The 26,649-nt window shown below is 34.8% G+C and overlaps 2 protein-coding genes, 1 long non-coding RNA gene and 1 other non-coding gene across 6 annotated transcripts in view; 3 read left to right on the top strand and 1 right to left on the bottom strand.

Moving 5' to 3' along the window:
* Positions 1-26,649, top strand: part of LOC140750240 (uncharacterized) — a 343,727-nt gene that overhangs the window by 39,540 nt on the left and 277,538 nt on the right. The window lies entirely within an intron of this gene.
* The window catches only part of LOC140750246 (uncharacterized), a 281,508-nt gene that overhangs the window by 47,415 nt on the left and 207,444 nt on the right, over positions 1-26,649 (bottom strand). The gene's annotated exons all lie outside the window — the stretch shown is intronic.
* The window catches only part of LOC140750251 (uncharacterized), an 89,234-nt gene that overhangs the window by 16,325 nt on the left and 46,260 nt on the right, over positions 1-26,649 (top strand). The window lies entirely within an intron of this gene.
* On the top strand, positions 16,747-16,820 carry TRNAI-AAU (transfer RNA isoleucine (anticodon AAU)). The gene has a single exon. It is a non-coding gene; the product is annotated as a tRNA-Ile (tRNA).

Here is a 26,649-nt window from a genome sequence, read left to right as displayed (position 1 = left end):
GCTTTAAAACCTTTGAAACATTGAAAAGCTTCACTCTTATTTTTCATGAAGTAAATATGAGTCATTCTACTGCAATCATCTATAAAAATTATGAAATACCTTGAACCACCGAGCGAGGTATTTTCCATTGGTCCACACACATCTGTATGTATTACTTGCAATAGCTCAGAACTTTTGGTACCAGCACTGGGGAACGGCAATCGACACTGCTTTCCCTCGCAGCAAGTAGTACAGGAACTCTTACTTATTTCTGCCTTTTTATCAAGTGAAAACCCTTCCACGGCGTCTGCCATTTTATTCAAGTAGTTACTGTTCACATGTCCTAGTCTTCGATGCCAAGTCTCACTAGTCACTGCTGCAGCTGCTGTAAATGGAACTTGTTGCGTGTTTAATTTGTATACTCCATTTACCAATAGCGCTGTAGCCACCAAGTGACCTGCTCTGTTGTATATGTCACAACCATCATTTCTAAAGGACACTGAATTACCCTTGCTAATCAATTGACTCACTGACAAAAGATTCGTCGAAAGACTCGGTACACACAATACTCCTTCGACTGTGACGTCAAAATTGGAATCTTTCGTGCACGTAACTATTTGCACATCACCGCAGCATATAACAGGCACCATGTTGTCATTTGCAACAATTATCTCCTTCGGAAAAAATTCATGCGATCGATTTGAGATCCAACTTTCGTTCGTTGTCAAATGCACGCTCGCTCCCGAGTCAATATACCAGTCAGTTTTGCAGTAGCTACCATTTAAAAATACAGCACTAAATGCATTTGTTTCTTTTGATGTATTTTCGTTGGGTTTTATTTTGTTTTTAATGTTATTCGGACACTGGTTTCGATAATGCCCAAACTGTTTACAACCATAACATTTAACTTGTTTACCACCATTACTGACATTTGACTTTGACGTTTGCCATTTCCTGCCATCTTGATTATTCTCTCTAGCCATAAACTTATTAATATTTTTCTTATTTGGTTGACATCTCTGGAATGCTGCAAATGCGCCCTCTACATCTTCCGTTTCCGGTTCCATGTCTAACAATTTTGTTTTAATGGCGTCTGTTGTGATTGACATACCAGAATGTTCGATGGCCATAATCATTGGTGAAAATTTCTCAGTCAATCCAGCAAGCAACAATGAGCCTATCCACTCATCACTAATTTGAAACCCAGTTCCTGCCAATTTTTGACCAGTTTCTACGATTTGCGTGACATACGTACTCATTGTAGCGCAATTTTCGAGTCTAATAGAAATTAAATGTCTCAACAATTTAATTTTTCTTGTAAAGCCTGAATCGTCGTACAATGACCTTAGTTTATCCCATAGCTCTTTTGTAGTTGCTACATTCTTGATATGTACGTAAATACACGGATCTATCATTAATATTAACTTCGCTTTGGTTCTTGCATCATCCGTAGCTCCTAATTTTTCTTCAGACTCCGACTTAATACACTTAAGCATGCCTTCTAGAATTAGGAAATTCTCTACAGCAAAGCACCATTCTGCATAATTTTCACGTCCTTTCAGTTTAGGAACATTAGCCATAAAATTTGAGTTCGCCGCCATTTTACCGTCCAACACGCACAATTTAAAACCAGCACGCACAACTTATGTCCTCAATCTGCAATCGTTGCTAACTATTTAACTATCCACAGTTTTACGGGAAAACGGATTACAACACAATTAGCACTTATCGCGAGGAGATATATGGGTCTGGGCCCATAACCTATAAATAAAACGGCACGTTTTTTCAACGAATTGAAGCGAACTAATTTATTTGAATTTAAATAGAACATAAATCACGTCAGTTGACATAGATGGCGTTACTAGTCTACATACATAGTGAAACTATAATATTTGATAATACTAACATATATTCGGCTAAAGAAGAAAATTTAAAATGATGGTGGTTTACAAAGAAGGCTAAAAATATTTTTACTATGGTCTCCACCGATAGGAAATCTTCAATAGGATTTCCGGTAATCTGGAATTCTAAATTTTAAACCATATGATCATATTTTTTTGTATATCTCTAGTCCATGCTAGGGATACAGTAGGACTTTATTTTTTAACGTATTTATTTAAGTACAAGTATTGCTGCATTATGAAATATTATATACTGTATAGTAGTCATTTGGAATTTTGTATGTGTACCACATTCTAAAGAATCATACGAACACAATATAAGTGTTAGATACAAACCCCCTACATTTGTTTCTCAATAATATTTATCCTCGCATCTCGTTTATCTCCAGAACTAGAACAGATTAACAGCAACGACCTCGATAATAATGTAAACCCGTAACTCCTTTAAGAAAAAGATCGTCTATAAATACACGATTTATTACGCCAGACATCTTAATCCGATGTACAGAGTAGAAATGTATTTCCCCTCGAGATTAAATTAGTTTATCGGTGTAAAAATCTTTATTGATAACTATTTTATTAAAATGCAACCTGTCGGTTCGTTATCATTTGGTTTGTGATTACGGCTGTAAATATTATTTTCTGAACTAAGTGTTACCCACGGTTTTGGACTGTTTAATCAATTGTAAAATAATATATGGCTGCACCTCTTTTATGCCTACTAGTAGTCCTAATAGTCCTACAGCCGGGAGAGGGCTGGAATTTACTCCACTACGTTGCCGGCATGCGGTTTGATGCTTGCGTCGGATTTAGGGGTCCACCAATGTCGAATATTTTCAAACCACCAGATCATAGCAACCAGGACCTATAGATTAATATAATGAAAGAAGTTAATGCGCATGCAATCACCTATAATCACTAGCGCTTACACATCCGACTAGCGGCTGGGCGCGATTTTACTTAACTTTTGGGAGATGATTTGGAATCTATGCGCGCTGTCATTCCCTATTTTTACTATTTGCTTGTTTTATATTATCACTTAACATGTTGAATAATATTATTATAAATAAAATTCATAAAGTTTATGGTAATGCAAATGGGATTATGAATGATAGGTAAATAACTATCAGTCGGGATTTCCCTAGTAATGGTAATGGTATATAAATAGCTACATGAAGAAGTAAGACGTAGGTACCACAAGTCAGTGGGTAATTAAAGTATTCGTATAAATATACCTGGGATTTTTATTTTTATTATGGTTGCTGTTTTTAATAGGTACTATTAAGTAGTATATTTATACATATTATGTTTTATTCTTAGGCATGTACTACAGCTTAGGTACTACACCTTATATATTATGTTTAAATCAGTCTAAAATGAGATATGCCATAGGCTATATTACATCCCTTTTCAGTAAATTTAGACAGTCGGGTGTTTGTACGTTAATGCAACTTGCAACTCAGTGGGTATTGCAGCCCATTGACAACTGTCACCAAATACGAATCCTACTGAGGTTCTACTGAAGGTTTATGGCAGATATTTGTCAGTTAGAATATTATTACACGCCTTCAATGACATCTTTAACAAGGGAACAGCAGTGCTACTGCAGACAGATCTAAGCGAGGTAATGATTCTCCGAGAGTGTAAAACTAATTACATTATATTACCTAAAGAGTGAATCATATTTTCCAACGTAACGCATGAGTAAGCACCTCAATCTAAACATTTTTACACCATGACTTAAATAATGTAAACTGCCAAAGAGTCCTCGCGATCTGTATTAACCAGAAAAAATGTTTGGAATTCCATAAAATAAATATTTAGATATTATTTTCGTTTCTACAATAGTGAGTAATATTGGTCTGGTTCTAAAAATATCGTCCTCCAAATAACCATTAGGCTATTTATAAGTTATTATGTTTATGGTTTAATCCTTTATGGTCCGATTAGACTGGCAAATCGATTTTACGACCAACTGAATGCGATGTAGTGTAAAATAACGCATACCGAATAATACTCATTGAAACAATTGTAGTATTTGTTCGGAAAGGTGTTCATTTTATAATATGGGAGTAGCAGACGAGCATGCAGTCCACCTGATGGTAAGTGGCTACTGCCGCCCATGGACATCTGTAATCAACCCCAGATAGGATTAGATATTCCTACCTGAGGTCGGCCACAGATGTTTCGCTACCCCTGAGGACTAAGCTGGAACGCCTCGGAAAAGTATGTTTCCCTTACCACACCCTTCAAAACGGAACACAGCAGCGCCTAACGCTGCTGTTATTAGGCAGAAATAGGTGTGGCGGTGGTGCCGCCGGAGTCGAACCACAAAGTGTTCTACCACCTTAAAAAAAATACAATAAGGTTCGACATCGAAAATGTACAGTGGAAAGTTTACAGTTTTTCCTTGTACAGTGGAAAGTTGTCGATGCCGGTATACGCCGATACATACAAGGCGATAATTTTAGTTCTCAGAAATGGAAAATGAATCAGCTGTTGGTATTTTGAGTTTTTGGATACCTATATTCAAGCTGGAGAAACCCGTTTGCAGATTTACTGACGATATAAGAAGGTAATTTATTTTATCACTACAATTGTTCACTGTCATCTTAACACATGAATATTTTATTGAAAATGACACTGAACAATTAAGAGTGCTTACGAGACTAAAGACTAATGACCGTAACGTCTTTCCGACGACCTACGTTGCCAATAACTATGTATAAATCGGACTCAATCCTCTGAGACTAGCCACTTAGAATTACAATGCATATTGTTCTAAATGTCGTCGTTTCCAAAGAATCAGTGCATGACTTATCCTTCTAAACTAAGATGACCATACATTCTGTTTTCCACAGACTTTCCTAAGTGATCATTTCTACTTCGATATAATAACTGGTTACTGAAACACTGGATTAAAGGGTGTTCCAAAATCACAAGAGGAATTGCAGCTTAGATTTCAGTAGAATGCATTTGTAATCAATCTAATTTGGTTTCTAGGGTTAATTACACATTTCCAGGAGGTAGTAACCAATAACCACCAGATCGATCGTTTAATTATATTTAGAAAAGCGGTTATCGGCTTAATCTTGGAGACCGAAAGTAAGTCTTCTCCTCGTCGTCGTCGTCTTCAACTCACTATTGTCCAACTGCTAACCATGAGACTCTAAGGTTAAGTGGGAGTTTAGGCCATAGTTTACCGTGCTGGCCAATTGCGAATTAACTGACTTCACACAATTGGTTTCTAATACGAACATGTATGTACCTTGGAGCCCCGATTGAGAGGTTGAGTTTCAGTCTACTACTGCCTATATTTGCCGCTATTTATTCCCATTTTCATGCCAAACTAATGGTCACCTTCCTGAACAAGAATAATGCAACGTTGCGCTATCGCCGCTTGCGACAGTTCACGTCTCGGTTTCGTAACACCGTTGTTCAGAAAACGCACGGACGAGGAAACTTCTTATATAAGCACGTAGAAATTCTCTCAGAATCACAACTTTCTATAGTCATAGTACTTTGTTCTCTATGCATATTGCTGGCTTTGTCACGAGCTTGCTGAGATAATCGTGACAAATCCCTCCCATTGAAAATGTATTACTACATGGCTATGTTATTGTTCAAGTGTTAGGCGATATGATCTATATGCAAGACTACATCCTTTTTGTTTCACTGCTGCACACAGAACTCTTTCCACCACACTGATTCAATGCGGATTATTAGTAGGATACCTCGTGGTAAAAGCATGGAAGCCCTATCACCATACCTATTGAGGTTTTTAACAGTATTAATGTAGCTTAATGATGCGATAGTGCCGGTGCTTATAAATGTTTATGGCACCGGAACATAACTAAATATTTTAATAGAGCCTAAATGGATCATTACAGACATCCAGATTAAATCTCTGCATCTTATAAACCTCCTTACCAATTTTTCAATCACAACAAAGCAGTGCATACATTTTTTCGGAAACCTCTGAGCGCGTGCCTCGTCAGGCTCCGCATCGGAAAGTATGAAGCTCGCCACTATATGTGGAGTGTAAGGTGGCCCATATGCCGACGCTTTTCCCGGGTTGCCGAGTTCCCGTTCCTGGGGTCTCTAGCCCGGCAACTGGGGCTTCCACTCTTTGACCCCCAACCTCAATAGCACTGTTTTAGTCCCCTCTTACGACAAGGTTACCGTAGCCCTATTCTAGTCCCGGATCACTGACCAAGCAGTTCGTACCTACGAGTACATAGCTGATCGTACCATATAGCCTTTAATTTAAGAGTTCACCATCTCCGTAGGTTCATATTAAATCGATTAAATACAATAAAAAACAATTGATATTGAGCTGTAAAATACCAGCTAATTTGAAATTCAATAACATAGTCATTAGAGATCAATTAATTAAGATACCGTTCTGAATTTCTGATGACATAATTCGATGCAACACACTAACCTATTAACATACTGCCTTAGTTTCGAACACTGCAATGTTATAAGAGAACCTTTCGAATGACCTGATTCAGGTAATCTGCATTTGAACGTGTGCGAGCGTTTTAAGATAAGGGTACACAATAACAAAGGATATCGTGCCTTATGGAAATTTTCTCGTGTTGCACAACACTTTCGTTTATAAGGATTTCCTTAAAAGATTGTAATGGATGACGTTCTTAGCCGATTTCCACGGAACGAAATTGAATTATAAGGTATAATTTACCCTTTATCTGTCATAAAATGTTAATGATAATTCAGGATAATAAATAAATATAAGTAATTACATAAGCACCCAGACCCAAAACAGAAGTGTGAAGAAGTTTAAAATAACTTCGAATATGCAAATGTAGGTTTTGAAATTGTATTGCAAACTTTTGGCCGCCACACAGATTACTTCTTGCGTACAATATACCTACACTGTATGCTATAATACAATATTAATAATATTTTTTAACATTACAATACATAACATAGTTAATACCCCTTACAAGCTGCAATAAAATGTATTTATAACGATTACTCTTCCAGTCATTATATTCACAACATTTTAATACAAGAGAGTACATACTGCGTAGTAAGGTAACCGCAACCATTATCGGCATGAACATGAAATAAAGTATTCAATTTAGATACAGGGCTGTTTTACCTCACTCGCACTTCTATAGCCTGGTTAATTTCTCACAGTAATCTTCGGTTTGTCTCTATTCACATTGTACTTGACTGAAAAATATATTAAAGTTGATTATGATTGAAACCACAGCCCTCTAGGGTTCATAGGAGTTACTTTTGGAATTCAAGATTGGTAATAATAAAAATTAATAATATCATCGCCATACTTGAACATTACTATATCACATTTAATATTAATGGCACTCTAAATTTGTTTTATTCATTACAAATACTCTTCCAATCATCATATTCACAGGAAGACAGTGCAGCATACTGCGTAGTAAGGTAACCGCAACCATTATCGACATGAACGTGAAATAACGAATCCAATTTAGATACAGGGCTGGTTTAGCTCACTCGCACTTCGACGGCCCGTTTAATTTATCACAGTAATCGTCGGTTTGTTTCTATTTAGCTTGTTAGTGAAATTGAAGGTCAAACTAGAATTACTTCCGTGCACGAAATATAATAATGGTCGTCATGGATACTCCCACTTTATGAAGTGGGTGGGTACTCATGTTTTGTTGTACATACGTTCTGCGGTTCATTTTACTAACTTCATATATATTGTGTATGTCAGCGGCTACAGTTTATAACAGCTACTTGGAGATTTGTTTATGTCCTTCTAGACAGCTCAGGTGCGTACTTCTGTTGGAAGACCTGCAGCATATTCCATTATGTTGCTAAAATATTGCGAATTTATTGTTACAATTCTAAATTAAGTTATATATCCAAAATAGATTACTTGTGTTGCTAACTTATCATCCCTGATTACACTGATACGCCCCTTCCCTCTACCCTTTATTACACATCCTTCAAACCTTACAACACAAGAACGTTATTAGATGTGGCTTCAGGATGAAAAACTTCTAACAACTATCCATGTTTTCGTCGTAATATGATAATGAACTAGCTTTTTCCTATGGCTCTATCCGCGTGGGGCTCGTTCGCCGCGGAAAAGATTATTCTATAACGGTGAAATCAGGTCTTACAATATTATCTGTGTGCTAAATATCTAAATACCAATTGAAAACGGGAAAAAAAAAATATTTTAACTAAAAATAAGCAATTAAAAATAATAAATAATTATTAAACACGATATGCCGCCATAAACGAAAGACATTTTATGATTCCTTATCTAAAATATCAATATAATTTAATAAGTATATCTTTTATAGTGTCTCATATTTATAGGCACTTTCTTGCCCACTAATTGTATTAAAATAAAATATAATGCATTTCAAGATAAGATTGTATTTTAAAGCGAATATCTGCCAGACCGACTACTAAACTTGTATATAAAGAGTCATGTGCTACTGCCCTACGTACATCTTGTATAACCTATTTGAATATAATGGACAGTGAGTCATAGATCTTCTTACCCTACGATGGACCTTATATCGTCATTTAATATGTATCAAAGACCGTCCTTTGTTCTTTGTGATTGATTTGTATACATAATAAGTAGAGACGTCGCTTTAATAAACTAAATTAATTTCAATTATTTGAGCTCATATAGGACAAAATACTCGTTTAGAATTTGTTGTCTTTACCCATATAATATTAATAATAAAAACAGTTGGATTATTTATGAAAAAATATGCGCGGCTACGTGCATAATTTTACATCTTTTATGGAAATGGATTTCTTTACGTTTTCCGTATATACTTTTAATTGTACAGGAAAATACGCAGACTAAAATAGATCAGGAAAATATATTATATTTTAATGAAGAGGTACATCTGTTAGGAGGTTTTTCCAACAACATGAAATCTCACGGGGGTCATAGAAAAGTTCGATAAATTTTAAACCTTTAATATTTACCATATTATTATGTACCTATAAAAACTATTGTTTTTATAGGTACATAATAATATGTTTCATTTCATTCATGTTATAAAAACGAATGTGACTATTTTGGGTCAAGATCTCCCCTTCAACATTGTTATTGACCAGTAAATGTGCGCATATCTCTGCAATGTATATTAGATTTTTTTAGGCCATACAGAAATCAAATCGGGACAGTCTATTAGACCGGAAAAAGTCGGCTCTATGCCATAAGTTTGGTCTTTTCTGTGATACATTTAGTTTACACATTGAAATCATAATTTTTACTCATCACACATGTTTTTTAAAAATATAGGAGTAGCAGTCGAGCATGCAGTCCACCCGATGACAAGTGGCTACTGCCATCCACGGACATCTGTAATATACCCAGATCCATAGAGATTAGATATTCCTACTGAGGTCGGCCACAGACGCCGCTACCCCTGAGGACTAAGCTGGAACGCCTCGGAAAAGTATGTCTCCCCTACCCTTAAAACCAGAACACAGCAGCGCTTAACACTGCTGTTATGAGGCAGAAATAGGTGTGGCGGTGGTACAGCCGGAGTCGAGTCACAAGGGTTCTACGACCTTCAAAATGTCCTTCCAAGTCCTTCCTGCTAGCACACAGGTGCTTCGATCAATATCATTGCTATTGTTCCTGCATTACATATTCCAACGCCATCACGGCCCTGTTATAATGATCGGCTGGAAGCAACAGATGTGAAATTGCCTACGAACTGTGCCAAGGCGACTGCGTCACTCAGCTACTTGCTACCAAACATTTAAATTAATATAGATGACCATTGCTGTACTGTGCTGAATAGGTCTATTAGCACCATTTACTATTCTCAGGTGACTGTTAGTTGCTCTAGTAACGCAAAGTAATTCGTTTTAACTCCAGCAAATTCTCGATTTCTGGACGTTAACGCTGTCAACTCACCTAGACAATAATATCTAGAACAATTCTTAACGTCTGTATTTAGTTACTAGCTGACCCGGCAAACTTTGTACCGCCCTGAAAATCTATTTATCAAATGTATTTCATCCTTACTAATATTATAAATCCGAAAGTAACTCTGTCTGTCTGTCTGTCTGTCTGTCTGGTTGTCTTTTCTTCACGCTTAAACCACTGAACCAATTGTAATGAAATTTTGTACAAAGATAGTCTGAGACCCGAGAACGGACATAGGATAGTTTTTATCCCGGAAATCCCACGGGAACTAGAGATGGCGATCTAAGATCGATTAATCGGAGAATCGATCTTTTGGACCAAAAAGTCGATTATTTTAATCGATATCCTTACTTAATATTATAAATGCGAAAGTAAGTCTGTCTGTCTGTATGTCTCTTCTTCACGCCTAAACCACTGAATCGATTTTAATGAAATTCTGTACAAAGATAGCCTGAGACCCTAGAATGGACATAGGATAGTTTTTATCCCAGATAGCGATCTTAGATCTATTAATCAGAGAATCGATCTTTTTGACGAAAAAAACTCTATTTTTTAATCGGTCTCCAGTAATGGATCCTACCTACGTTTGTGGGTCTTTTGGCATACTCTAAATAACCATGAGTTTAAAAATATCAATTCTTGCAATCGGAGACGGTTGCAACTTTATTTGTTTATATAGATTTATTGGGATTATATTAGGGGTGGCGATTCTTTCCGAAAAAGATCGTTTTTTGAATCGATTTGACAACAAAAAAATCGCAGTCCTAAGAATCGATTCTATCTTCGATCTTTTTTCGAGGATAGCGAAAAAAAAAGGTTATCAGGATCAAACAAATTATGTATCCGTCAGCAAATCCTTACTTCCTTACTAATCCTTACTAATATTATAAATGTGGAAGTATCTCTGTCTGTCTGTCTCTTCTTCACGGCTAAACCACTGAACACTGAACCGATTTGAATGGAATTTTGTACAAAGATAGTCTGAGACCCAAGAAAGAACATAGGATAGTTTTTATCCCGGAAATCCCACGGGAACTACAGATGGGATGGCGATCTGAGATCGATTAATCGGAGAATCGATCTTTTGAACCAAAAAATCGATTATTTTAATCGATCTCCAGTGATGGATCGATTCAGTGAGTCGATCTTTCAACCCAGAAGATCGAAATTCGATTTTTTCATAATTTACCTACAGTTACTTTACTTATCCATGTTAGTCGATCATCTATCTATTTATATAAAAATGAATATTTGTCTATATACAATTAATAAAATCGGAAACTATGCATTTGATCAAGTGATGATCTTTTGCAAAGTTGTTGTCCAAGAGCCCACGAAGGTTTGGGAGTTGGTAAGGCCGACAGATGGCACCACTGTCATTCCAATGAAGGTACGAATTTTCTGTTTTATGTATGTCATATTATATCTTTAAAATGCGGGCGAAGCCGCGGGCACCACTAGTATAAAATATAGCCTATGTTACTCGTGGATAATGTAGCTTTCGAATGGTGAAAAAGTTTTAAAAATCGTTCCAGTAGTTTTTGAGCGTATTCATAACAATCAAACAAACAAGCAAAGTTTTCCTCTTTATAATATTAGTATAGATTAGCTAACGACTAATAACTAATATCGTCTTTTATTTAAACATTAATACTATATTATTAATGCTAATACTATATTATTAAATAGTGCTATTTTCAAATAGGCAATCACCCAATACAGAAAAGGGTGGTCATAATGTCTAATAACGTCTACGCAGTTACATACATGATTTTAATACACACACTACGTTGAAAAAGTCATGTGTACACGTGAAGACGGTGGAACTTTGGGTTCTTAATGACAAAATAAGTGCACATGCAAAAATGAACCTAAATACAATTACTCAATAATCTGTTTCCAACGTAATAAATATCTGCTCTCCTCTCCAAGCGGGTCTGTGTGAACAGACCCTTATACTACATTAGTTATTACTCGAATTAAAACTCAAAACATTTAATTATTTACGGAAAATTGGATTCACGCGCGTCATTCTACGAACGTTACGATTATTTCCTGTCAATCCTCTTATAAATAATTAATAATGAAATAACTATTTGTGGAACGCTTGTGTATACGTTTCATGGAATTAATTACAAGTACTTAAGGCTTAATTAATATAAACCAGAGGCAAATTCCATGTGTTGCTCTTATTTTAAAGTTATCTTTTTAGTAATAAGCCTACCAAAATGTATTTTCTGACCTTTTATGTATATTTAAACCAGATGCATGTATGAATAAAGAAAAGTGCTTGCCAGTGATTCAAAACAGGAACTCCCTGAGAGACCATTTACAACCATTAATCTACCACTGTTTTTTTCGGACACCGTCTGGCATCGACACGTAAAAGTAACATGATTATTTTAATTAGCTACTAAAAATTAGTATTACCTATATTACAGTCCGATCAGTCGATTATTTACACAACCAGAAGTCAAACGACGATACTCCGACTTTACTACAATAGGGTTATTGCAGTATGTTTAAATAACAAAGCTAATTATAATGTATGTTCGTTTGACGTACACATTTCTCGACCATAAACTCCTTTATTACCATACCACGTATGTAAGAGTTACCTATTACTGTTGGTCATCAAAATGCTATAAAGTTTGTAAATGTTCCCTACAAAGTTGGAGCTAAAAATGCAGTGACATAAACTTCGAGTACACTTATGTGGTTTTAGTATAATGACATTTTGTTTTATAGTCTTCTGTTTAAAAAATAGAAATGAAAAATGCGTCAGTCTGCTTTTGAAATTATTGTGAGGTTCATGACCCGTGAGATGCAGTAGTTAGTTTTTTCTTTGTTCCCAAGGGCTTCAGTATCGATTCCTGGCTAGCCAGATATTTAAACGATTACTTTAGATTTGTATTCTAGGTGTAATCAAAATTTGTCTTTTAGAGTGTTAATACATTAGAGTCTTCATCGGATTCAACTAGAAAATAAATAAAGGAGAATAAGCATTCACTAGAGAATTACTATCAACATAAAACTGCTTAAAAATATGCCACCCCTGCCAAAATACACCAAAATACACCCCTGTATTTGTGTATAAGTCCTATTTTTAATACTATGAACGCAAAAATGTATACCGCATCTGAGCCGGTACAAAACATTCCCCAGGGCCACAGCAGCATATTACCATTACACTAATCTTAACTCCGACTGCCCTAATTATACAACTGTACTCTACTATTAACGTCCAAACCAGCTTTAGGTGCAGCAATTAAAGTTTTATGGTAACACGTGTATTTTCTACGAAGTTAATTAATCAGTTTGACGTTGACAACTTGCTCGAAATAAACACAGCAATGCAACAAAAGTAACAACGATTAATAATAATCATTGAGTATCTACACATTACGAGTTAAAGTATTAGGAAGTATGTAGATTGTTGAGGCATCGTCTACAAAATTAAATTAGTTTTATGATCAAATAATATCCATTACATTGGATTATATAAAAATATGTAGGAAAAAAGGTTCTTCTGTAGCAAAATAAATTTGATCAAAGATATAAGGGTTTACATATGTATATAACTTTCTCATTAACAAACCCTAGATAATGAACTATTATTTTAAATTATTCAGTTACTATCATTAGCATACGGTGTTGAACAATTTCATTACAAGACTGTGATGAAGAATATGAAGGAAAATCCTTCACTACTTTATAATACTTACTTTATATCACTAATCTGAACAATCTGCGCGGATGTTATTATACAATTATCTCTCAAGGTAGCGTGGTACCAGTTACTTAATTTGCACAAAAATCTCAGTCAAAGGGCTACATGAAACCTACTAGATGGGTGTCAAGTTCAGTCTTATTACGTTTCTACTTACGCACAAGACTGTGTACACATTGCGCTCTAATTTGACATAGTTTTAACGCAACGTTTTAATGCGATTTTCATGCGAATAGTGATGGACTCAGTACCCTTACCATGTGTTTTTACGTTTTGACAAATATGACTGTTTTGGTATTTGTTTACGTATTGGCCCATACAATTTACAAGTTCTGATACAATCCGCTAGGGGCGCTAATTGGATATTGTATGGGCAAATACGTAAACAAATACCAAAACAGTCACATTTGTCAAAACGTAAAAACTCATGGTAAGGGTACAGATAAAGCAATTCACAAATAAGTTAATACTGAATACTGTCGATCCTTGATTGAGTAACCGTCAATGTAATGATATTCTCATTTGTTGCTTGTTTTGCTGGTTTGCTGTTTGTTTGTTTGTTTGTTTGCTTGGTTTGCTGAAGTCATACCCAATTACAACATCGTGTAACAGTTGTTTGACTTTGTCATAGACCTTGTCATTAACATTTCTGTTCAATGTATACACTGATTCATAACTACTATATTGTATTACAATATACGTGCATCAAATTGAGCAAAGTGACTTAAATGAAGGTGGTAGAACCCTTTGTGGTTCGACTCTGGCGGCACCACCGCCACACGTATTTCTACCTAATAACAGCAGTGTTAGGCCCTGCTGTGTTCCGGTTTGAAGGGTGTGGTAAGGGAGACAGACTTTTTTCGAGGCGTTCCAGCTTAGTCCTCAGGGGTAGCGACGCATCTGTGGCCGACATCAGGTAGGAATATCTAATTCTATCTGGGGTTGATTACAGATGTCCATGGGCGGCAGTAACAACTTACCATCAGGTGGACTGCATGCTCGTCTACTACTCTTATATTATAAAAAAAAATCGCAAAGATAAAGTCGCATAAACGCGAGTTATTTTATAACTATGAACGCAGTCTTACAATTGCGGCAACCACGCAAATTAGTCATGAGTTCACGACGTGACTGGTGGTTTTGAAAGGCCCCGATGTACTTGACTCGTGATGAATGTATGGATTTCTACAGAGTAGAAGTATGCGACCAAATGATGTAAAGAAAAATACTTCATGTAATGGGTGGAAGCATAAATAACAGCACTTCTAAGTTACGTTAAGTGCTAAGACGGTAGGTGTCGGTTTAAAAGGAAAATTAAATGCAATTTAGTTACGGACGAGGTAATGAAAATTGTAGGTATCCTAATGAAAAGGTGTTACTTTGCAACTTTGTCACTTACTACTTATTAGTAAACCATTTGAGTGGCAAAAACTCGAAAGTGGCTTTAAAATAATTACCTATTTAAATCTTTAAAATTATATGAGACAAACAGATTACGTTTATTACATTTTTAAATTACAATACCTTTCTTTTTTGAAACTAAATTTCTCTTAAATCACAGATTTTGTTCGATTGAGAAAAATGTGCCAGGAAAGTATTTTTCTTATTTTTGTAAAGGTACCAATGTTATGACTAGACTATATACTATTTTTTTTTAGTCTTAAAAGCCAAAGGCGACAGTGTAACAGGTAAAAGTGGACAAAATCTAGGGAAATTGCCTAAAAAATAATTATCAAAATATTTCATTTTCTGTAAGTCTGTATGTATCCTACATATTACTTATGTAGGTACATTGCGCGATGATCACTTAACAATCAGTTTATTAATATTCCTAATCTCCAAAAATCCTTTTTATGTATTATTAAAGATAACATTCCCCGACGATTAGGAAAGCAATTGCGCATATTATATGATATTAAAAACTTTTGCGTCGTACATATTTTATTAGACTACTATAAGTACATTATACCTATATGTATACCATGTACCTATATCATAACGCAGATTAAGAAATAATATAAAATAATAATAAAAGATTGATGTCATGTGGTTACCGCAACTAAATGGTATAACATGAAATTAATTAGTTAATTTATAGCAATTAGCCCTAAAATTTATTTTATTTACTGAAACATTTCGCTTTATTGTACTTATATACCTTTTATGATTTTTATTCCTGTCTAATAACAGCTGTGTTTTACTTTAGTCGTCCCTTGTGTATTAGCTGCCTAACAAGTTATATCTGCAACCTGTGTCTATAATTTTCGAAAACCAGTAACATAATACTATCTCCTCTACTTAGCTAACGTAGCTTTCTACCACAGCAATTAATAAACCGGTTTGATAAACAATGAAATTTCTACGAATTATCTCAAGCTGATTCTAAACACAAATGAAAGTCTTATCTAGTAAAGAATAATGTCGTCCGGTTGTGATAAGCTGACATCTTGATATAGTCGGAATCATTTTCTAAGCACGTGCATGTTCAATACAATATTTTATTACATAGGAATAGCAGACGAGCATGCAGTCCACCTGATGGAAAGTGGCTACTGCCGCCCTTGGACATCTGTAATCAACATAGATAGGATTAGATATTCCCACCTGAGGTCGGCCACAGATCCACCGCCACCCTTGAGGACTAAGCTGGAACGCCTCGGAAAAGTATGTCTCCCTTACCATACTCTTCAAATCAGAACACAGCAGCATTGCCGTTATGAGGTAGAAATAGATGTGGCGGACGTTCCACCGAAGTCGAGCTACAAAGGTTTTTATCACCTTCATAAATTACAAAATTTCGACTTAACCCGTATTGAGTTGTAAACATAAGACATTAACAATAAAGTTGAGATTAAGTTATGGTTAAAGTCGTAAGTTAACTTCATTGATTTAGTTTGAAAGGTCTGGTAAGACAGATATAATAACCGTAGAGATTCGTAACCGACCTCAGGACGAGAATTAAAATAATTGTTAAAAATCTTGATACTGGTTTTTGTATGCAATCAGCATACAAATATTTGTATAATGCAATGCTTTAATTTATATTAGAAAGCAAAAAAAAAACAAAAAAAAAATATTGTTAACGCGTCTTTATCATCTCGGAAAAATATATCCCTTATTCCGCCATTACATATACATAACATACATTGTATAACAATATGCCTATCTTGCAAAATGAGACACTTTATTTCGTCCGTAGGACCATCGGCCCATTAGCTCAGTTGGTTAGAGCGTCGTGCTAATAACGCGAAGGTCGCGGGTTCGATCCCCTCATAGGCCATATGAAATCGTTCCGACCATATTTTTTTATAAATTTTTATTTTATTTAACTAAAATCATTCATAAACGTAAGTAAATTTGTTATAATTTATTCACACACCCATACATAGTGGATGGCACATCTAAATCACATATGAAAAATAATGATACAAAAATCCTCAGAAAGGCTTTCAATCTCATTTACTGATGTTTGATGACCTCTACTAAGATTTTTTTTATCATTATGTATATAGAGCATTATCTAATGCTTATCCATTTTTAAACAGTAAGCTATTGTTGTTACTCCAATAAAACAGATCACGCATGCCGTATGTGATTTGGTCTTTTTTTTTTTGTTGACGAGGGGAAACAGCTACTAGCTTTATAGCTAGTAGCTGTTTCCCCGCATAGGACTACCTTATGGTAGTCCTATGCCGCGGCGTGACTTAGCCGCGGGGCGCAGGGATTCCGGGCCTCGAGGAATCCCTCCTTACCCGGGCAATCTCCTCAGTGTTATAGACTGCCATGAGGCAGCGATGCAGTATTCGGTCCTCTAAGTGACCTGTGATTTGGTCGTGAACTAATCTTTTCACGCCTAGACACTGAAAGAGCATCGCTGACGTAAGCCGACATTTCACGTTTTCTCGTGGAGAAACACAGAACCATTTGGGTTTTTCTTATTAGAGTTATAGAAACATTTACCTGTTACTTAGATTAGCATAAGTTATGGTTTGTTACGTTATCTTGTGAGATAGAAGTTTCTTATTTTAATGTACGTGTTAAGGTTTTTACGCTTGATAGAGTTGATTGAATTTCTCTTAATATTTATTGGTTCAACGGTTTACCTACCGGTTTATCCACCGTTAGTAACTGGGTATTTTAATATTAAATGACTAGCTATTACACGCGACCTTGCTAACTTATACGCATACTTATATTAAAAATACAAAGAAAATAAATAAATTGAATTTTTGGATTATCCGATTCTACGTAATAATTCATAGCATAGATTTAAGGTCCAATTTGTTGATCACAACGTTAACCACCACTACAAACTTGCCTTTTTTTTTGTTTACGAGGGAGGAATCTTCAAAAGGTACCCGATGCCGTGGAGCGACACAGGGTTATGTGGGACTCTTACCGCACTAAAACCCCACGGTGGCCGTCCTCAGCGCTGCGTAGGGGACTCCGGGATCTCCAAAGGAACGCAACCGGAGTCCTATTAGTCTTACAAACTTGCCTAGAACAGTAATACCTAGCTGTTTTAATACTATGAATTTAATATTATCTCCATTTAAGGGTGCTTAAACATTAATCGATTAATGTCAATCGTCAGTGGTTGGATTGGTGAGTGGACAGCCTAACAGGTTGATTTCCTCCATTAGCTACTATTATTACATAAAAACTGATCTCCTTCCTTATTGAAGCCAGGTTCCTACCGATTGGAATCAGAAAGTAATTAAAACTGGTTGCATGACCGGTAATTTCCTATTGTTTGAGATTTCTGTACCTCTGTTCCATAAGTGAATTATATAAGAAATTCTCGACCAGTTCCGCGCATTGTTAGGGAAAGAGACATTTTTATTGAATAATAACAGACAGAATGGTTCTTTTGCTTCTGATATAATTATGACGAGCAAAATGAAAGTTAACAGGCCTTGCACTTTGAGCTGAGGGATAAAATATATGGAAATACCTGTTATTATTACTTTATTGTAGGATTCTTCGAGCTGTTATTTTTGTAGTTCGATAAGACTTACAACGAGGCGTTCCAGCTTAGTATTCAAATATAGCTAAGTATCTATATGTAGTTATTATAGAGACTTGGTGATTCCTGTAGTGATTTTATCATAATTTTATTAATTTTATTATTAGCTGATTTTAACATAATTTAACTACTGTTTTGCTAGCCTATTACAGAATATGGTGTAGTAGTCTAAGGCTTCAAATACAGGTATCCTCGGCATCTTTGTGTGAAGTTATTTACGATTAAAGTCGCCAATACTCACAACTATAATGTGATTATAACAAATTATCTTTTATAGAAGGGTCTTAGACTTGACTTCTAAGATATTTTGAATAGAACATAGTTGGACCTATTCTCAAAATATGTATCACAAAATAAACGATTCCATCATAACAATATAAGGTTTTCAAGAAACAATGTCTGTACTTCTCAGGAACTTTTAATAGGACTTAGGTACTCGAGAAATTCTAGGAACAATTATCATCATTAGCTAGTCTATTTATAAACCGCAACAAACTATTATTAATCTTAAGTACGGTTTATCTGCTAGATACATGCAGTATTTAAGTTTCAATTGAAGATATGAAGATACGAACAATTATTGTTTGTTTTCTTGTAATAAGATACGAATTTGTGGAATGTTATTAGTGTCATTTGTTTATATACTATATAATATTTTTTCTCATATTTTTCCATGACTTATTAACAGCTAACCAATTCATCGAATTGCGGAAATACCGACGATTAACATATTTTCCTATTTTTATAACTAATTAACACAACAACAAAACAAAATAAAATTTGTAAATCTGTAACATAATATTGCGCAAAAAATGGAAAACACCATGTTACATAAGCACATGACCATAATTTAGTCAAAATGTTATTAATAAATTTATTAATTTATTTATTACATATCCTTTAACAGGTATATTACCTATTATAATCTAAAAACTGATGACCTAACTTTGTCAAGAACTACCCAAAGTCATAAAACATATTTATTAACATAGAAATAGGTAAAACCATAATAAAACTAATGAATTCACATACCTATACACGTAATTGGAATCACGCCATGTTACAAGAAGGTTTTTACAATATGCTAACCTACTCAAAGTTGTCGGTAATAAAAACTTTTTAGAAGTCAAAATAGGACAGGAAAATGCACAGTTTAAAAATCAAAGTAACGCTGACGAAGCAAAACGATGTCACAGGAAGTGCTTCCAATATAATGGTTGTTCCTATTACATACTGCTTGGTAATGGCCTGCGTCATACATGCTGGTACATCGGGAGACTGTATTCAGATTGAATATATATAAGATAATATCTGACTGTATGACTCACATATTGTTAAAAAGAGTCGTTTGCGTAGTTTTGGTTATATTAAATTTAGCTATATGTTGTTGGAGACTTTATAAATAGATATTTGTTACCAAACTAATCCCACAAATATGACTTGCTGCGTCTCTTTCTTATACCCGAATGCTGGGTATAGAAGCATAAAAAACTTCACAACAGGAAAGGGGCTTGGATTTAAAAATTGATTGAAGAAATACACAAACGGAGTGACCCACTAGACATTTACAAACCACCCGTAAGGTGTCCTTCACGGTTTAACAACGTAACTTCCCCTTCGAAGCAAGGAACCGCGCATGATATTTAATAATTAGCGGTCCATCCCCCTAGGAGTTGAATGGGTGGGTCCTTCCCAACTCCTGACGAACCGACATTACTTAATTGTGCAGACTGTTAACGATTGAGCTATAAAAAACAATATTCGCGTTTACACATATCTTACATTTCAAGTTTCTCCTGATGATATTTTCTAGACTACGTATAAACAGCTTAGCAATGTTATTCTTCGTGTGTTCGCAAACTTTGTTGTTCCACCACTTTCTGATGTAAGTCAATGAATAGTGTGAACACTGAATGAATGTTATCGTGACCAGACTATGTTAGTGGGTGAGTAACGGGTAAGTTCAGCAAAAACTCCAACACTGCATAATGCAGTGTCATCGTAAGAAACTACTTAGGAACGCGTGAAGAGAATTTACATTGTTAGTTCTGGAAATGAGTATTCATTCAGCTTCTATAGTAGGTTCACTTAAAATAATGATTGAATTACAATGGATCGAAAAAAAGTGGATAAAATTTAACAATAAGTAATGAAAGCAGTGTCTTTCTGATTTTGTAAATTGGAATCTCTCACTGAAAGATCTAGGGTTATTAAGAGCCTTAGTAAGCAAGTTTCATTTATTAAACCAAAAAATACTTGTAAAAGTCAATAATAAGTAGCTTAAGTCAAATGATCGATCGAATTTGTTCATTGATGTTTAAGCCAGCATAAATCTTTCTAATTTTCCCTTATCAGACATCAATACATTAATACATTGACAATAATTAATAGACACCAAACCTATCAATTATACTTAAAATATAAAGGTATTATTGAAATTATTTATCTCATTACGTCAATGAGTTCAAACAAAACACCTGAGAGATAACTTACGTAGCAATTGCTCAATTGTAACTCAGAAACGTGCAAAGGCAATACCCAAGGAGGGTTGACGTCAGACCCATCGTAAATACAATATGAATATGAATCGTATGGTAGCAATCACAAATAAATTTAAACCAGGACGGGAAAATGATGAGATTCAAACGCATCTGTAGTTGTAAATCAGGGATCTTCAAAGGCACTTCTCAATTTTACGTCATAATATACTGATCGTCAATATATAACTTTAGTATTCCGGCACAAGTTTCTATGCAAGATATGCAGATTGGTTGATGACATACGTTCCCTTCTTAAGAGAAGGGAACTATGTTCGACTTTATCACAAGAGATAATTTCTGATATAATAGATTATGAAATAATTTAAACCCCATGTTCCTACAATTGATATCATTGGATTATTTCTGTCACATTAAAATACAACCAACACATATTATGCTAATTTCAACAAATATAAATCAAGATAGGAAAAAATCTGACCCGATATGCCTTTATCGAAACAATGTTTAACGAATTTTCCATCCTTAACATAGAGTTAGAATATTTAAAAATAGATTTCCATACTTAGTAATTTGAGCCACGATTTCATTATTCAACTAGTACCAGTTTTGGTCGTTCTTTATTTAAAAAGCAGTATTTAAAAAGTCAAAATTTAGTTGTTACTATGCGATTATACTAAGGGGCTTAAGTCTAACGGTTGTTCTCGCACGCGCTTCTTGTGTGATCGTGACACGTGATACCGTCACAGATTATGTAATGTCGCAATGGGTATCTTGTGTATATTATAAAATTTTAGATAAATCCGGCCACCCACCGCGGTTGAATACTTTCATGGTAAATCTTAGGTATGCGATATTTCCTTTCCCGTTGTCATAGAAAATTCAGGATAAAAGTATATAGTGTTTAGTAGAGTGTAATTTCCAAATCATGGAAGCTACGTTTATGTGTAATGATTTGTATCTCACATAGTAATAGACGATATTATTATGGTAAAGAAAAATAACGTGATATTAATTTAAATGTAAACTTAAATATAAAACGACAAACTTGCATATTCTTTCAAGTTCGTTTTAATTAAAAATTAATTAAACCAATTATAATAAACAAACAATTATATAAATTACGTACGTACGTAAAACTTGCTTCATTAAAAATTGTAATCGCAAATGGAGGCATTTCCATACATCTCTCCTTTGCCTTTTATAGAGTGTAAGCGAAAAACATAAAAGCTATTTACGATACACGGTTTTAAATTGCATAAAATATTAGAAAGATATAATTATAAAAAAGTTTATTACAACCCTACAACATTATACTATTTGTTGCTATGTTACGATGGAGGGTCCGAGGTTCAAATCCCAGGCACGCACCTCTGATTTTTCAAAATTATGTGCGTATTAGAAATTAATTATCACTTGCTTAAACGGTGAAGGAAAACATCGTGAGGAAACCTGCATACCTGAGAGATTTATAAAAAAAATCTCAAAGGTATGCGAAGTCTACCAATACGCACTTGGCCAGCGCGGTGGACTATGGCCTAATCCTTCTCATTCTGAGAGGAGACCCGTGCCCAGCAGTGGGACGTTAATGGGTTGATGATGATTACGATGGTTATTCAAGATTACGGGTAAAATCCATAAAACAATTATTACGTATTTGCACGGTACTTTGCTTACTTCATTTTCCACCACATGACTTGAACAATAATTTCTATAAAAGCCCATTGGCATGGATGAAGAGGAGTCATTTACATCACAAATGATAGTTGACGTAAAACGAGCGTATGTAATAACAATTATATTGTTTAAGTATATAGTTGAAGTATATAAAGTTATTGTATAATTGTTCAAACATATTATATTATTTTTTCAATTTCAAAAAGAAAGGTCTTTCATAAAATATTACATACAGTTACCATGAGTTTTTACGTTTTGGTATTTGTTTACGTATTTGCCCATACAATTTCCAATCAGCGCCCCTAGCAGATTGTGTCAGAACTAGGAAATTGTAACAGATACAGGTAGGTCAATCGACTCATTCATTTTGAATATTTTAATTCAAAATTTACGTTCGCTATTTCGAGTAGTCTATCTTGACATGGTTAATCTATGGTAACATACGTTGGTGGTCACTCACACATAATACCGTTCTCTATAAGGTTATTGCACATGTGTGGTAGTCTCGTGTACATTTCAACTGAAACTAAAGCCTTTCCGCATTCGTCAAGCCGTCACGGAGATCTCATTAGATTCGGTTGTCTGCTTAATATCTACATGATTTAATTATTTATCTTTCGTTGTTCCTTTTATCGCAATAATATAATGTATTCTATGTCTGAATAATTTGAGTGCTTAATAAATTCTACTTGTATTGTTTTAAGAGAAAAAATATAAGATTCATTTTGATTTTATGTGGTTGTCGTCGTCTTCAATTCATTATTTTCCCACTGCTGGGCACGAGTCTTCTCTCTGAGTGAGAGAGGTGTAGTCGTAGTCCATCACGCTGGGCAAGTTCAAATTGCTATACTTCAGACACTGGAGAATTTTTTGAAAAAATCGGAGGTGCGTGCTTGGGGTTTGAACTTCGGACTTCCTGATTGAGAGGCTGAAAATCAATGGTTGATTGGTTCAAGCAGTAAGCACCACATTATCCCTACTGTAAATGTATGTGAAACTATGTGAATATATTGGTGGATGTATGACCCCAGATAAGAGTTTCAAAGTAAAAGGAATGTTACAAAGAAATTTAAAAAGTCTATAAATAAACGGTTTTAGTGCAATGATAGATATGTCTTATATCAATGACATGTAAGCCGGATAATAGTCGATCATTTATTTCCTATCACACAAATCTTTGGCATATGCCAGTAAGAACATAATGAAGTGCGAATCACAGTGGAATTCGCATATCTACGGTATTTTAGATTATGTCAAAGACCTGATAAAAAATTCCATGATATATTTGGAAGGTTTATATTATTTGTTGGGTTTTTCCACTTGAACACAGCGCAGTGATTACAATAAGATCTACATGTATTGTGCAATTTTATGTCACCATAACAACAGTTAAGTGCCTTGCACTGAACTATGTAGAACTCATGTCTTCGGATTTATTTATTTACTGTGGTCATAGCAACGAATAACATTGCATAGAAGGGGCTTATTTCGGGTGGGATGGTGTTTTATCCCGGTCTGATGAATGTATCAATTAGTGTTTGTAGGTTTATAAAGTCATACAACTTTAGATTTGTACCCTACAAATCTAAAGTTGACTTTATAAACCTTTTTTAAGGATTTATATCCTTCCATAGTTATTGAGAAAGAGGTATGTTCAAACGAGTTTTAAAAAACAAGGAATATTACGATACTGTCTCGATATCTGATATATTTAGAACCAGTTGAACTCCATAACAAGTTTAGAAGACGGAAGATCTAAAAGGAAGTAAAACGTAACGGAGAAATTAGAGTAACCAGTGGGCCGAGTGTGAGTTTTATCAGGCATTTACTTTACTATCGCGTTTACGTCTAAAAACTCAAATTGTATGAAATCTTAGTCAGCGCCTCTAGCGGAAAGTTACGAAAACAATAAGTGCGAGTGCGAGTTTTATTTTGCATTTCGGTTAACGCAACTAATTTCGTCGTGACGTGATTTAACTATTGATGTTAAGTATTTTGACGTTTGAGCAGTCATGCGCGAGTGTGAGTTGTGTTTTGACAGTTTGTGTACGTAAACTCAACTATTTGTGTTAAGTATTTCATTCACTTGCATTTCATATAGTGAAACCAAGAGTTACGTATTTTAAGTTAAATTTGTTTTTTGTTTATTTGTTTAAAATGAGTTTTTTCGTGTCGGATTTGTTGTTAAGGGGTAGAGCAAGCCGTAGTTTTTTAGCCTGGAGGATGATATCGGTTGCTCAAGCGCAAGATCAACGAAATTATATGCGTAGGCAAAGAGCGTCTTTGCGAGCGTCTGTTAACGTCCTAGAAGATCTTAGTGATATAGAATTTAGAAATAGATATAGGTTGACGAAGGAAGCTTTCTTATCTTTATGCGAAGACCTACAAAATTTGACAAACTTGAAGTCTACACAACGTGTCAGTGTAGAGACAAAGGTAAATGTTTTTTTGCAGTAGATATATTTAAAAAACAATGGTTTCAAATACTACTAGATTTCTCACTTATAATATATAATATGACTTATTATTACAGGTTCTTGTTGCGTTATTTTTTTTTGCCACTGGCTCTTATCAGAGACCGGTAGGGGTGGCCAAGGGTTTGTCGCAGAAAATGTGCAGTGTGTACATACACCAAGTGACTCAAGCACTCATACACCCAGCAATGTTACGGAAACATATAAATTTCCCTACCACCCCAGCTGCAAGACGAGTAGTTATTGATAAGTAAGTAGAAGTAAATATTTCCTACAAAAAAATCTTCATAATTTCTACTATTTTTGTTTTTAGGTTGATTATATTATTTGTTTCAGATTCTATGCCAAGTTTGGTTTACCTGGCATTGTTGGTTGTATTGATGGCAGTCACTTTAGAATATTTTCACCACCAACAGAAGAAGAGCAACTTTATTATTGCAGGAAACATTATCATTCGATCAATGTACAAATGGTAGGTATATGTATTTCTGGTAATAAAATTATATTAAACTTATTATCCCACAGGGTCAGTGAATCATATAAAACTCATTTATTTTCCAGATTTGTGATAGTGATTGCCGTATTACAAATGTTAACGCGAAGTTTGGAGGTGCCAACCATGACTCATTTGTATGGGAAAATAGCAGTTTAAATAAATACATGCAATCGCTGCATCAAGGTGGTGAAATATGTTGGCTTTTAGGTAATTATTTTCATTTTTTTTTATTGTACATTACTCTCTTATTTGCTTTAAACTGTTAGTGAATTGGATGCATTTCAATTAAAAAAACTATGGTAAAATGTTAAGCCAATAATGTATTGACATAATGCAATTTTTAAATATTACAGGAGATTCTGGCTATCCACTTCGCCCATGGCTGATGACCCCATTTTTAAATGTACAGCCTAATACACCCCAGGCACTCTATAATCAAAAACATGGCACAGCCCGAGTGTGTATTGAAAATACATTTGGAAGGCTAAAAAATCTTTGGAGGTGCTTGTGCAAAGACAGAGTTTTGCACTATAAGCCTAAAAAATGTGCCCAAATCATTGAAGCGTGCTGTGTGCTCCATAATATGGCAATCGATTTTAATGTACCTGAACCGGATAATATTGGTAAATTTATTTATATTATAATAAACCCCTATTTTCTTATTATCCTTAGAATTGAAAAGATTTTGAAATTTATTCCCGAATGTGTAAATTACATGTAAAAAGTAGTAAGTAATACAATTCTGACATTACTTTATAAATATTTTATTTTATAGATAACACTGCCGAAGATGAACCAGTTGAAGTTATAGAAGATACAGGTGGAAGGTATGCAACGGATTTATTAAGAGGAAGAGCCTACAGAGATCGATTAGTATTAAGTTTTATACAGCATAGTGATTAAAAATATATTTTTTAAAATAACCTCCATATTTTAAT

Source organism: Epargyreus clarus, unplaced genomic scaffold (genome assembly GCF_041222505.1).
Source record: "Epargyreus clarus isolate Ecla_fem2 unplaced genomic scaffold, WU_Ecla_fem_2.2 ptg000019l, whole genome shotgun sequence".
NCBI classification, from domain to species: Eukaryota; Metazoa; Arthropoda; class Insecta; order Lepidoptera; family Hesperiidae; genus Epargyreus; species Epargyreus clarus.
This window is presented reverse-complemented; position numbering and strand designations above follow the sequence as displayed.